Consider the following 16,137-nt stretch of genomic DNA (forward strand, 5'->3'; position numbering starts at 1 on the left):
TCGGAATCTGCCAAAATCCAGACACCGACACAAGTCCGCCACACCAAAGGTCAGTGATAAACTGGCGATGTCAAAACCGACACCGTCACGCCAACAGGAATACACCCACACTATCACGACTCACGAATCCACGCAGTGGTCTTTCAACTGCGGTATTCCATTGGCGGTACACACCGCCGCGCTCAAAATACACACACTCTTACAAAACACAACAACATTGGACAATTCCAAATACACACACCTGATACACATACACACACACCCAATACAATGTAAAACACCCGCCCACATCACTCACAAATCCTTACGACCTAAAATATTTACGAAGACCAGAGAAACAACACAGCAAAGACTACACCACCATACAGAGGCACACAACACCATCACACATACACATCCACGTACAAAACACCACACACCCCTTAACATCACCCCACACATCACAACACACACCACCTCACACATCACCCACACCACCTCATGGCACCGCAAAGACACTCTAGGTTTTCTGAGGAGGAGCTCAGGGTCATGGTGGAGGAAATCATCCAGGTAGAGCCACAGCTATTCGGATCACAGGTGCAGCACACCACCATAGCTAGGAAGATGGAGCTATGGCGCAGAATCGTCGAAAGGGTCAACGCAGTGGGACAGCATCCAAGAAGTAGGGATGACATCAGGAAAAGGTGGAACGACCTACGGGGGAAGGTGCGTTCCGTGGTCTCAAGACACGACATTGCGGTTCAGAGGACTGGCGGTGGACCCCCACCTCGTCCCCCACAACTAACAACATGGGAGGAGCAGGTCTTGGCTATACTGCATCCTGAGAACCTCGCAGGAGTAGCTGGAGGAATGGACTCTGGTAAGTAAAAGCTTTCACTACTTCATCCCCCACCCTACCTGCATGCTATCACATACCCCCACCCTCACCCTCACCCCCATCACTCCAACTTGTCACACATGTCCCACTATCATAAACCACACATCCCAACACCAGGCCCTGCACTAAACAATTAGCACACAAGGTCCTACACAGGAATGCAAGCACTGGGGTACAGGGTCACCCACCCATTGCACACCATGGCAAACACAGATACTAAAACTATGCCTTTACACCCCTGCAGGACCCCTACCCAACGTCACCGGACCGGAGGTCGCAGACATGTCGACTCCACCCACAGAAGAGGCCCACAGTGATGACAGCAGCTCTGTCCAACTGGATCTAGATGACCAGCCCGGCCCATCTGGGAACTCGGACAGTTGGTTCCCCTCACACTAGCACAAGCCACAACAGAGCCTCCCCCCTCTGGAAACACAAGCATATCACCCACCCAGCGGGCCCATACCTCTGTCCCCAGGACACGTCAAGCAGCAGTGTGTCTACCACTACAGGGAACCCAGGCTAACCTACCACCCCAAGAACAGCAGGGACCTGGGGGCAGTGGTAGTGGGCACACGGTTCAGGGGACAGAGGCCCAGGAACACAGGGGAAATGGGAGGTCTGCTGTGCGACAGGGGGAGGACAGGCCTAGGGAACCCACTCTCCACGCGGCCCTCTCCAACATCATAGGAGCCTACCACCATTCCCAGGAGACGATGGCAACGGTACTGGCCAAGTTTCAGGAGACCCAGCGGCTGCAGGAGGAACAGTATTTGGGCTTCAGGGAGGAACTCAAATCCATCAATACCACCCTGGGTACCATTGTAGGGGTGCTGAAGGAACTCGTGAACACCAGGAGGGACACTGTGGCACAGCAAGGGGCCCCTGACACTAGCCTGGACAATGAACGGACCACCACCTCCGCCGATGCTAGTGGACAGGAGGCACCGCCACAGGACCACGACACCAGCACCCCACCCCCTGCAGATGGAGAACCATCCCGCAAGCGGTCCCTGAGATCCAGGACAAAGACAGAGAACAATGCCAAGACCCCTCCAAGAAATGAGACCACCCTGATTGTCATCCTTCTGTCCCACTTTGTTACCCTGTCCATCCTTAAACTGCCATTGCACCACTTCCTATGCCCCTTTGGACACTGCACCTGTGAAACAAATAGACTGGACTCTGCCATGGACATTCCTCCTCCATCACCCCTGACCATTTTACAACCCCCTCCACTATTTTGCACTTAAATAAACACCCTTTAATCAAAAAACTATCTTGAGTCAGTCTGTGTTTTCACAAAAGTGTATTTGCAATAACTAATGAAAAATGCAACATCCATTGTATTGTCAACATACCTATGTCACACAGCTCTAGTCCTTGAGGAAACATAGCAGAGGTCACACAGTGGGAACCACATCTGTGAAATCGAAAGGGAAAGTGACAAATCAGGGTCCATACACTGGGTGTAAGTGACAGACAGATGAGAGATAGAACAAGTGTATCAGATGTAGCAGGCAGTGATGTCTTCTTATCTGTGTCTCACTGGAAGTATTGCTGGATAACGGTGTTTCTGTTGTTGATGTCCTCTTCTTCTGCTTCCTCTTCTTCACTGTCCACAGGCTCCACAGCTGCCACAAGACCTCCTTCTGGACCATCCTCCTGCAGAAAAGGCACCTGTCGTCGCAAAGCCAACTTGTGCAGCAAATTAGCAGGCCATGATGATCTGGCACACCTTCTTTGGTGAGTAGAATAGGGAACCACCCGTCATATGGAGGCACCTGAACGTGGCCTTCAGGAGGCCGAAGGTCCTCTCTATAACTCTCTTAGTTCACCCATGTGCCTCATTGTAGCGTTCCTCTACCCTTGTCCTGGGATTCCTCACTGGAGACAGTAGCCATGACAGGTTAGGGTAACCAGAGTCCCCTGAAAATGTCAAAGGACAACTGTTAGACACACACTAACCCTTAGAGACAACCCCATCCCCAGACACCAACATATACTGGGTGGGGACCTTGGGCTCACCTATTAACCACACACGGTGCCTCTGGAGTTGCCCCATCACATAAGGGATGCTGCTATTCCTCAAAATGTAAGCATCATGCACTGAGCTATGAAACTTGGCATTCACATGGGAGATGTACTGGTCGGCCAAACACACCATCTGCACATTCATTGAATGGTAACTCTTCCGGTTTCTGTACACCTGTTCACTTCTGCGGGGGGACCAAGGCCACATGTGTCCCATCAATGGCACCTATGATGTTGGGGATATGTCCCAAAGCATAGAAGTCACCTTTCACTGTAGGCAAATCCTCCACCTGAGGGAACACGATGTAGCTGCGCATGTGTTTCATCAGGGCAAACAACATTCTGGACAACACGTTGGAGAACATAGGCTGGGACATCCCTGATGCTAGGGCCACTGTCGTCTGAAAGACCCACTTGCCAGGAAATGGAGTACTGACAGCACCTGCACTAGAGGGGGGATCCCTGTGGGATGGCGGATAGCTGACATCAGGTCCGGCTCCAACTGGGCACACAGTTCATGGATTGTGGCACGGTCCAGTCTGTAGGTCACAATTACATGTCGCTCTTCCATTGTCGACAGGTCCACCAGCGGTCTGTACACCGGAGGATGCCGCCATCGCCTCACCTGCCCCAGCGGATGTGCTCTATGGAGGAGAACAGCGAGCAGAGGGTAAGCCAACACTGAGGTATGAAAACACAACTTTATTGGACATATTTTTCAATCCGCTATGTGGCTGTCTTAGTGTGTATGCATGGCCTAGATAGGTGTGACACATTTAAAATTAATGCCATGTGGGCCCCTGAAATGGCGGCTGTCTGACCGGTAAGGTGGGACAAGGGGATATGAGGTAACTGCGCTGGCGTTATACACCGTCGCGGTAGGCGGTCGAAGACCGCTGCGCAATCCTGCATTGGTTAACATTGGGCCCTATGGGTCCCAGGACCCAATGACCATGTACGTCGGCGGTGACGGTACGCACCGCCGCGGACGTGACCGCCATTTTCTATCTGTTCACTGACTTGATACCTGATCTTCGACAGGAGAGGACCTACACTGCAAGTGCTGCTGTGACCTCAGTCTGGAAGTGACAATGGCTCATGTGTCTGGTGAAAGGGCACCTGCCTTCAACACAAAGGAGTTGGAGAAGCTGGTGGATGGGGTCCTCCCCCAGTACAATCTACTCTACGGTCCTCCAGACAAACAGGTAAGTACACTGTGAGCATGCTGTATGAGCAATGCCTGTATCGAGTGGTGTGGACGGAAGATGGGGGGGAGAACGAGGCGTGCATGAAATGACAGTGAGTGTATGTGCGTCATGGCAAGGGTAGGAACGCGGGCCAATGACTGTGACAGTCCGGACGGTTATATCTTCTCCTTTTCCCCTGTACTATTTCTCTAGGTCAGTGCCCACCAGAAGAAGGACATTTGGCGTGCCATCGCCAAGGAAGTCCGGACCCTGGGGGTCCACCACAGACAGATCACCCACTGCCGGAAAAGATGGGAGGACATTCACCGCTGGAGCAAGAAGACGGCGGAGGCCCAGCTGGGGATGGCATCCCAACCTGGGAGGGGTGCCCGTCGCACCATGACCCCCCTGATGTTCCGGATCCTGGTGGTGGCGTACCCAGAGTTGGATGGGCGCTTAAGGGCATCCCAGCAGCCACAAGGCGGTGAGTACACTTTCATTCAGCTGAATCTGCGTGAATTGTAGGTGTCAGGGTGGGGGAGGTGGCCTGTGGGTACCCCTAGGCCAGGGCGAGTTTTGTAGGCAAGATCCCTTCGTAAGGCAGGCCATGTGGCCCCCCACCCCACCAGTGTTAAGAGCCAACTACACCTAGTCAAGCTCCTGTGACTTCCATCTGTGCAGCAATCTGGCATAGGCCTTGTACCCCATGGCCCTGTGATTAATAAGGGAACTCTAAGTGCATGGCGTAGTGCAGAGGGCTGCTGTGTCTGTAGTGTCTGCCAACAGTAGCGGTATTGCATGCACTGAACATGTCTTTCTTCTGTCTCCCCCCCCCCTTTTTGTGGTCTCCCTGTTCATGTGTGAAATAGCATCATCAGGCGGAGGAGCAGTGGCACCGGAGCAGGAGGGAGCTGCATCGCACATGGCCCTGGAGGGCGAGACAACAGAGTCTGAAGCCACCAGTGGGACGGAGGGCAAGGGGAGCTCCACAGTGGGGACAGGAGCTGAGCCCAGCGACACAGACTCCTCCTCTGATGGGAGCTCCCTTGTGGTGCCCCCACATCTACAGGTACAGCCACCACCCCCCTACCAGCACCACCCTCCCAGCAGCCCCTCAGTGTGTGCCCCGTGACCGCTCACCCAGGAGGGTGGGCATCTCCTTCGCCTCAGGCACCTCAGCCCCGGCCCCTGTCAGCCCTGCTGCCCTCAGTGAGGAGGCCATTGACCTCCTCAGATCCCTCACTGTTGGGCAGTCTACCATCCTGAATGCCATCCAGGGTGTAGAGAGGCAGTTGCAACAGAGGAATGCATACCTGGAGGGCATTCATTCTGGTATGGCAGCCCAACAGAGAGCTTTTCAGACTCTGGCCTCAGCACTGATGGCAGCCATTGTCCCTGTGTCCAGCCTCCCCCCTCCAACTTCCTCCTCCCAGACCCAAACCCCTGTACCTCTGCCTATCCCAAGCACACCATCAGACCAGCATGCACACTCATCAACACACAAGGGTAGCTCTGGGAAACATAAGCACCACACATCCCACAGGCACTGACACAAGCATCATACCCATGCACACATACCAACATCCACTGCCTCCACTTTGTCCCCCTCCTCCTCGTCTCCCTCCTCCCTCCCTGTCACGTCTCCACTCACACCTGCATGCACTACCTCTTCAGCCACTACGTCCATCACCAGCACGCCCATCACCACACCGCTCATGTGCACTCACCACCCCACTACCATTCACACATCCCCTGTGTCCTCTCCCAGTGTATCTGTTAGCCTACCTCCCAAACTACAAAAACGCAGTCACACACCCACCCAACAGCCATCCACCTCACAACAGCTTCCAGCCCATGCACCGTCACCCAAAGTCAGCAAACGAACACCTCCTACAACCGCTACCTCTTCCTCCACTCCCAAACCCTCTCCATCTACCCGTCCCAGTGTGTCAAAAAAACTTTTCCTGTCAAACCTTGACCTCTTGCCCTCACCTCCCCCACCCCTTCCGTTCCTAGGGCCCGCCTTTCCAGGTCCCAACCCAGCACCTCAGCCACCACATCACTGGGAACAGTGGTGCCAGCAGTAACCGGCTTCTGGAGTGCGGCATGCAGCAGGGAAGCCAGTGTGCCAAGGAGCCAGACCACGGACAGTCCCCCACCTCAGAAACACAAGAAGTTGGCCACAGGCCGGAGGGAGAAGGGCAAAACACCTGCCACCAAGGTCACACCCAGTACTACAGTTGGGAGTGGCAAGACAGCTGCGCCATCATCCAAGGTGGGGAAGGGGCACAGAAAGAAAGGGAAGTTGCCGCCAACCTGCACAGCAGACAAGACCGCCACCAGCACGGCTTCCCAGGACACCGCCGCCACCAGCACCTCTGCCAAGGACACCGCCGCCACCAGCACCGCTGCCAAGGACACCGCCGCCACCAACACCGCTGCCAAGGACACCGCCGCCACCACCACTGCTTCCCAGGACACCGCCGCCACCAGCTCTGATTCCCAGGACACCGCCGCCACCAGCACGCTCACTGAGCCACCCACCAGCACAGCAGGCCAATGAGCACCGCAAGCACCGCCGCTACTGAGGCCGCCACAAGCACCGCCAGCAGCCACACCATATCCAGTGCCAGTGGCACCACCGCAGACATGGCTGCCATCCCCAGTGATCAGTCGTACGAAGCTGGTCATCATTTTCAGGGGCCTGGACAGCTTCCATGTAGGCCCACCGTAAGTGGAGATTCCCATCCACTACCTCAGTCCTTGGCAGGATGAAGCACTCTGGGCACAAAGCCCCCTCCAGAACCAGTGGAGATTCCCATCCACTACCTCAGTCCTTGGCAGGATGAAGCACTCTGGGCACAAAGCCCCCTCCAGAACCAGTGGAGACTGTTATTCATTTGTGTGACTGTGGCTTTGCACTCCCCAGGATGCAGTAGTGGGCAAACCACCCACTGTAAAGACTTGTGAGACTGTGGCTTTGCACTCCCCAGGATACATCAATGGGCATGGAGCCCCCTCGTGGATTTGGCGTTGTGCACTCATCCGACTGAGGTGCCCCCCCTTCCCTTCCCCCTGAGGTGCCTGTTTTATTCCAATCTGATGCCCCTGCAATGTTCTCTCCGTTTTGATCGGGTATCATGTATGGGCCTCGCCCATGCATTTTGGGCCCAGTGGTCCACGGACTATGTATGTGCAGTACATGGACTTGAATTCTTGGAGTATATATTTGTTAATAGTGTATATATATTTTTGAGTACTGGATTTTTCATGATTACAATGGTGACAATAATTTCCTTTTGTCCTTGCATTCTTCCAGGGGGGGTTGAGGGGTGTATATGTAGTGTATATGTGTGTGTGTTGTAGTGGGTGAGGGTGGGGGTGGTGGTGTTGCGTGTGTGTGTCACTCTCTTTTCCCTCCCCCCTCCCCTGTGTCGTAGGTGCAGTTCTCACCGTGGTCTTCGCCACCGGCGTTCGTTTTTCTGGTAGAGGAGCAGGAAGACAATGGCTGGTAGAATATGGAGTTCAGGCTCCATGGGGTCCTGGTTTCTCGTAGGGTGTGTAGAGGTGAGTGTTTTCCCTTCCAATTCCTGTTTCCGCCTTGTTTTTGTTTGCAGTGAATCTGCCCCGGAAAAGGTGGCGAATTGGCCTCTCATGATAGAGTGGGCGGTACATTGTCTTCCGCCCGTCTGTTGGTGGTGACCGCCATGCTGTTTGTTTGCACCGCCGTGGCGGTCGGAGTGTTAAAGTGGCTGTCTATGTTGGCGGTTTCCGCAATGGTCGTGATTCAATTTTTTTTACCGCCGGCCTGTTGGCGGTTTTACCGCCGCTGTAACACCGACCGCCAGGGTTGTAATGAGGGCCTAAATGTCTTCAAAATTTCTATGACTGATGTAATTACACCTGGTGTTGTATCTCATGATTGGGATGTCCAGGCAGTTGATTCTATGTTAACTGAAATGAAGGACTATTCAGTGTTTGAAAGTGATGATGTGTATATTAATTCAATGAATTATGGGGACATGTTCTTCTACAATAACTGGGGACATTACTATCTGCACCGTGCCACTAGACACAGACCAGTACTTAACTACACACAGTGGGAACACTGTTCAACTGTCCAAAACATTATACAGATAAATGTACTTATTTTTCTGGGCATGACACAAAACTATTTCAGATTAACTCCTTCAAAAATTTGAAATATTTTGCTAACTGACACAAAGCTGATTTATTAAGATTCCTTTGTTTCCCGTCTTGCAGTTGAAGGTTACGAATACTGGAGGGACATTGTTGATTTGAAGATTGGCAAACACAGGGTAGGGAAGCTTTATTTAGAGCGTGCCTAATTCCTGTGCAAATGATCTTTTTAAATGACACCATTTAACAAACATCCTGTCTGGGGTTAGCGAAAATAAAATAAGTAAACACGGCCAGTATGCCCACATCGGCAAAGTTTAATGATTGGCAATTCTTCCTGAATGTCACAGAGGAAGAGCTAGATTCAAAGGTTCAGGCTGGTACCTATAACTCTTAACTTTCCAGTCCCGGCGGGTGGTTTGTTTGGCCAATAGACACAAATGGATGTTGTTGGACTTTTTCCCTTATGCAGGGTCATGTCCCAATTTTTTGCCTCCTGCCTCCTATTTTTTCTGACCTGTTGTTGTTGGCTTTTGAACTCTGAGCACTTTACCACTGCTAACCAGTGCTAAATTACATATGCTTTTTGTGTAAATTGTATTGTTGATTGGATTTCCATGATTGGCATATTTGATTTACTCGTAAGTCCCTAGTACAGTGCACTAGAGGTGCACAGGGCCTGTAAATCAAATGCTACTATTGGGCCTGCAGCATTGGTTCTGCCACCCACAATAGTAGCTCTGTAAACATGATTCAGACCTGCCACTGCAGTGTCTCTGTGTGTAGTTTTAAACTGCTAATTCGACTTGGTAAGTGTACCCACTTGCCAGGCCTAAACCTCCCCTTTTCTTACATGTAAGACACCCCTAAGGTAGGCCCCAGGTAGCCCCATGGGCGGGGTACAGTGTATGTTTAAGGTAGGACATATACTAATGTTTTTATATGCCCTAACAGTGAAATAGTGCTAAATTCGGTTTTCACTGTTGCAAGGCCTATCCCTCTCATAGGTTAACATGGGGGCTGCCTTTAAATATGATTAAAGCGTAGATTCCCTTTGGGAGCGGATAGACATGTGGAGTTTGGGGTCTCTGAGCTCACAATTAAAAAATACATCTTTTAGTAAAGTTGATTTTAAGATTGTGTGTTTGAAAATGCCACTTTTAGAAAGTGAGCATTCTCTTGCTTAAACCATTCTGTGGCTCTGCCTGTTTCTGGATTCCCTGTCTGGGTCAGTTTGACAGTTGGGCTGTTTGCACCTCTCTCTAGACAGTGACATAAAGGAAGCTGGGGTGTAGCCTGCATATCCTGATGAGACATCTGTGCTAGGAGGGAGGGGAGGAGTGGTCACTTACACCTGAAAGGGCTGTGACTGTCCTTACACAATGCAGTCTCCAACCCCCTGGTGTGTGTCTGGGGCCTGGCCTGGGCAAGGCAGGATTTCACAAACAAGATAGACTTTCCTTTGAAGTAAGCCTACTTCAAAGGTCAAAATGGATATAAGAAGGGCACCCAAAACCACAGACTTTAGATCACTTCTGGACATCAAGAGTAACCTCTGCCTCGAGAAGAACTGAAGAGCTGAGGAGAAGTGCTGCCCTGCCTGTGACTGTGCTTTGTGGAGATATCGTGCATTTGCTGCTTCTGCCTGGTAAAAGGGGACAAAGACTGGACTTTGTTGTGAATTCCTGCTTGTGAAGAAATCTCCACGGACTTGTCCTGAGCTTGCCTCCTGTTGTTGAAGTCTCAGGGCCATCAAAGGCTTCCCCTGCCAGCCCTGGAATCTCTGCTGAGACTCCTGTCCCGCCAAGTGGTGCTCTATCCAGTTCCTGGGGCCTTGACAGGTGAAGCTGGCAGACAAAGATTGAAAATCCACACACCGACACACGTGCGGGGAAATTTCGACGCTACCTCCAAGAGGTGGCTGAAGAAGCAACGAACCGCTGGCTCCGTGGCTGAAATCGACACACTGCCTGCAGCACGGCTGGAAGATTGACCCATGTGGCTGGAGAAATGATGCGTAGAATCGCTAATGGAGGCTGATAACATCACAACCCACACATTGCGGTTTTGCTAACGTCATGCGGCAGGATTATTGACGCAAAACTTGCTGGGTGTGGAAAAATGACGCAAGGCCTGCCCATACCTGAGTACTTCCCGGATAGACGCATCACTCTCCTGCTAAGAGGAAACACGACGCACGCTGACCCGAATGGGGAAGGAGAAATGACACACGTTGACCCGACCAGAGAAGGAGAAATGACGCACGGTCTTATCTTTTTTGATGCACACTCACTTGTGCGTGTTATTTTGACGCTACCCAGGTATTTTTCAATGCTAACAGTTACTGTTTGCAAAAGGATTTCAAACTCTTTTAGCTTTTAATATTAGTAACTTGACTTGTGTATGTTGGAGTTTTGGTTGTTTTGGTCTTGTTTTGTATAGATAAATATTTCCTATTTTTCTAAACCTGTGTTGTGTCATTTTGTAGTGTTTTCACTGAGTTACTGTGTGTGTTGGTACAAATACTTTACACCTAGACTCTGAAGTTAAGCCTGCCTGCTTGTGCCAAGCTACCAAGTGGGTGAGCGAGGATTAAGTGAGGGTGATTCTCCTTTACCCTGGCTAGAATGAGGGTCCTTGCTCGGACAGGGGCTAACCTGACTGCCAAAGACCCCATTTCTAACAGATGTCAGGAATGTTTTTTTAATTCCTCAATGTGTTTAAAGATTAGCCGACCAGACCCTCGCTTTGTCTCGGGTCAATACACAGGTTTAGTTACAACATACAGTGTGGGTAAACTGTGCCAACAATGGAAACAGACTAATAGGTTAGCTGCAGTTAAGGAACATCTTAACACTCTTTCTGAGGATATAAACGTGCAGGACTTTTTGCTAGTTCCTAGAAAGCCAAGCTCAGAAAGATTCATCTATGCTATGTATAATGAGATCTGGAAGATTTCTTAGATAGAAGCTGCTGCACGTTTCAGGCAGAGAGACAAGGAAAATATAGAAAAAGGCTCTAGCTGTTGTCGACAACGACATGAACACTCTGTCCACAGGATTTATTCCCTAACAAACATAGGCCTTCATCATGGAATTGATGGTAAAAACCGCTTACCGCCCCGCTGACGGCCGCCAACATACTGCCACAGTGATGAATATCCATTCGGCATATTACGACACACACACACACCAATCTGACAGAATACAGCCACATACACCAATCCGCCAGCCCAAAGGTCAGTGGTGAACTGTTGCTACCAACAACTATAGCGTTACGCTAACAGAACAACACCCACCACATCATTACCCACGAATCACCACAGCGTACATTCAACGTCAGTAAACCATTGGCAGTACACACCACCGCGCTCAGAATGGACACCAAAATAATAAACTATACAACATTGGCCAATTCAAACAACACACTCCTGACACCTATACACACAACACACCCACTCACACCACTATAAAACACACACCCACATTACCCACCACCCTTTACAAATACAAATCATTGAGACCAGACAGACATCAAGACCATTGTGACAAATACACACACCCTTACATCCCTCACGCACTCCACTACGCACACCCAGTCACACCACCCAACACCCACACACTTACACACACCACACAACACCCATGGCCCCACAAAGGCACCCCTGTTTCACAGATGAGGAGTTGAGGATCATGGTGGAGGAAATAGTCAGGGTAGAGCTACAGCTGTACAGCAGATATCCATTGCAAGGAAGATGGATCTATGGCGGCAAATCATGGACAGGGTGAACGCCGTGGGACAGCATGCAAGAATAAGGGATGACATCAGGAAGAGGTGGAACGACCTACGGGGGAAGGTGCGTTTCGTGGCAGCAAGGCACCAGCTCGCCATCCAGAGGACTGGCGGTGGACCCCCACCTACTCCCCCACAGCTTACAGCATGGGAGGAGCAAGTCTTGGCATCACTGCATCCTGAAGGACTCACTGGAGTAGCCGGAGGGCTGGACACTGGTAAGTCAACATTTACCACTTATCACCCCCATACCTGCATGTCATCATCACATCCAGTCCCCCTCACTCCCATCACTCCACTCCATCCCACACACTGCACCTGCACATATGTCGAACTCCAATGCTCAGCCCTGCATGCCATATCAATGCATGGACAGCCCTCCCAGCCCTTCATGGACACCCTTCACCAAAGCAGCATGCACAGCATAGGGGAACTAACAATCCCACAATATATCACCAAACATAGAGGGGAAGATAGGGTTGTACAACATGTCACAGGCATGAATCATAATACATCACTTACATCCCCACAGGTGCCATAGCCAATTTCAGTGGAGAGGAGGCACCACGGCTATCCAGTCCCCCAGCAGAAGATGCCCCCAGTGATGACAGTTACTCTCATCTCCAGGAACAACCTGGCCCATCAGGGACTACTGGACAGTCGGTCACCCCAGCCCACTCCTAGTCCACCACAGATCCTCCCTCTTCAGTTACCAACACCACAGAACCCACCCAGCGTTCCCACACCTCTGTCCCTAGGACACGTCAGTCAGCAGTGTGCCCACCTGTACAGGGACCCCAGTCCACACCTCACACCCAAGACAATTAGGGACCTGGGGTCAGTGGCAGTGGGCACACCGTTCAGGGGACAGATGCACAGGGCAACAGGGACACTGGAAGGACCGCTGTGCGCCGGGGGAGGACAGGCCCAGGGAACCGACTCTCCAGGAGGCACTCACCAATGTCCTGAGGGCCTACCAAAAATCCCAGTACACGATGGGCCAGATCCTGAACAACAGGCGGAAGAACAAGTTGCTGCAGGACGAACACCATCAGGAGCTCAGGGAGGACTTGCAGGCCCTCAACACCACCATGATCTCCATAGCAGGGGTGCTGGCAGACATAGCCAACATCATGAGGGAATGGACTGCACAGCAGCTGGCCCCTACCATTAGCCAGTCTATTGACCAGCCCTCCACTTATGCTGCAGATAGTGGACAGGAGGTGCTGCCGCAGGACCCACAGGACACTAGCACCCCTCACCCTGCAGAAGGTGAACCACACCACAAACGTTCCCTGCGAACCAGACAGAAGCCAGAGACACTTGCCAAGACCAAGCCCACCGAAAGGAAATGCGACTTTCCTTATTGTCCCCCTTGTGTCTCATTACACATGGAGAGAGGAAGAGGGAGGAGGGGGGAAAAATATGGAGGAACACTCCGTACTTAGCTCCCTATAATTCAAAGTACACACGAAAGTACGGGGTTCTCTAGAAGCGGACGTCGCGGATATTAGCGTAGTCCTGGGTTGTATGTATTCCTATTTGGAAGGGTAAAGTCAGTGGAATGTCAGTTGGAAATTACCGAGTGGAACAGCGAGGGGTGGGAAGAAAGGGAATTTCCTTTTACGGACTAGGTGGTCTCACACACTATATAGTGTCATGCTTCATCATTTGACCACCTAGACCCACCCAGGTAGGACAGTGCCACCTGGGCGGACTCAACCTCACTGTTAAAGGAACAGGAGGGAGTGCGTAAATAAACTTGTTTCTGGAAAGATCGGGATCCAGCTAATCTACTGAAAAACTAAAAACACCTAAGCAGACACCTGTGAAGAGCAACAAATTTAATGGTGGTGTCTGACTGGTGTAGTTAAAAAGGGGGGTTGGGACACCTCTGTGAGGACAAGGACTCACAGGGTCACCTAACTAATTACTAGCCAACATGTTTCTGCCCTCAAAAGTGAGCCAATGAAGGTCTCGGGGCATTCGTCAGGGCCTAGGATCCCTACGTCTCACGTTGGAGGAAAATACTCTATGGGGAAATCAAAGAGTGAGAAAATGAAAAAAGAATGATCTACATTACCCAAGGAATTACCTTGAGGCGGCCTATGGGGAGAAAAACAATTAATTAGCACTCTGGTGGCACACAGCACTGCAAAACCAACCAACTACACACGTGTCAAGGGGATGCATTCATGCACGAAACACATATGTTCAAAAAAGGTAAAATACATGCGTGGAGTGACTGAGTGGGTATATCTACACAAGTGGACAGTCCTATCACTGCAGGGAATTATAGTTCTTACCCTTTTCTTAGAGGCAGCTAGCCTCTGGTATCCAGGAGGGGGAGTGTCCCCTTATAGTCACACACTAAGGGATAGAGATGAACATGAAGACGAAGTGAGGAGAGGAACAGAAGTAGGCAGAATAGATACAGAGGGAGCAATAGGGGGGGGAAAGCAAGTTCCCATTAGGAACCCACTATTGCTGGTAGAAAAATACTGGTTAAGAGAAACCGAAGTGACTATAGACAAAAAAAGTAAGATTTAAAAGCAATAAGGGCTTATCTGTGTTGCCTGTGATCCGGTATGCCACTCACTACATCAAAGGGGACGCTCGCCGTGCGCCTACTTCGTCCTCTCCTTGGACCGCTTGTGACAAGTGGCTGAGGGAGAACGGTCTATTTATGGCTGTAAGAAATTCCAGGTGCGCCCTGTTAGCGCGTAAATTGGAGTTCAATTAATGTTAATCACCGCCGCGGGCCTCTTTGCGTTACTAGCCTCGATATGATTGCCGTAATGGCGGGCGCACCGGCCAAGCCGGGGCGCCGGCATGAATGTGATCGAGTGCAAAGGCGGGCCTCTTTAGGTTGATGGCGCGATGTGCTTTGCCGCACCTGCGGGCGCCCCAGCAGTGCTGGGGCGCCGGCATGAATGCGGGCGAGTGCAAGGGTGGGGCCCGAGCCGGAAGATTCCGGCCCGAGCGCCACCAGCGGAAGGCTCGCGTTTACAGTGGCTGCTGGGAAATGTAGTTCCCAGCGGTCCCGTAGCCCAAAGGGCTAAGAAAGAAAGAAAAAACGAGGAAAACGAGGGAAAGGATAAAGAAAAGGAAGGAGAGGGGGGGGAAAAAAGAGGGGGGGACGAAAGAAAGGGAGGAGGGAGAAGGGGGAACAAAACGGACGGGGGGGGGTTGGGTGTTGTAGAAGAAATGCAACCGGGGGGGGGGGGAAAGAGAGACAGAACGGGAAGAAAAAGGAAAAGAGAGGGAGGGAGGGGGTGACAACCAGGGGGGGGGGCAGTAGAAGAAAGGGGGGGGGGGGAAAACAAAAGGGGGGGGGGAAAAAAAGGGGAAAGAAATAAAATTAAAAATAATAATGCTAAATAAAAATGAAAAGGCGAGAAAAAGAGAGGAGAGCGGGAGATGAAGGATTTTCTTTTTAGGGGGAAACGAAGAAGAGGGAAAGACATGGATATTGTAGAAGAAATGCAACCAGGGGGGGGGGGGGGGAAAGGGGAAGAAAAAGATAGAGCAGAAGCGGACGGAAGAGAGGACTCATAAATTAGTCAGAGAAATCATTTATTGAGTGTGAACCAAGGGATCTCATCATTAAGACCATTGGTGTCCGTGTGTAATCTCCAGACCCAACGTTGTTCGGTCTGGAGCAATCTCTGTGTCATATTGGAGGACGATGGAGATGGTTGCTCAATGACCGTCCAGTGTAAGTCATCTGCCGAATGTTTTTCCAGAAGGAAGTGGTTAGTCAATTTAGTAGCCTCTCGTTTACAACGGATCGTACTCCTATGTTCACAGATTCTTTAAATACGTGGGAATGACATCTAGAAAGGTCGCCACAAGAATCTGTGAACATAGGAGTACGATCCGTTGTAAACGAGAGGCTACTAAATTGACTAACCACTTCCTTCTGGAAAAACATTCGGCAGATGACTTACACTGGACGGTCATTGAGCAACTATCTCCATCGTCCTCCAATATGACACAGAGATTGCTCCAGACCGAACAACGTTGGGTCTGGAGATTACACACGGACACCAATGGTCTTAATGATGAGATCCCTTGGTTCACACTCAATAAATGATTTCTCTGACT

This window comes from Pleurodeles waltl, chromosome 8 (genome assembly GCF_031143425.1).
Source record: "Pleurodeles waltl isolate 20211129_DDA chromosome 8, aPleWal1.hap1.20221129, whole genome shotgun sequence".
In the NCBI taxonomy this organism is placed as follows: Eukaryota; Metazoa; Chordata; class Amphibia; order Caudata; family Salamandridae; genus Pleurodeles; species Pleurodeles waltl.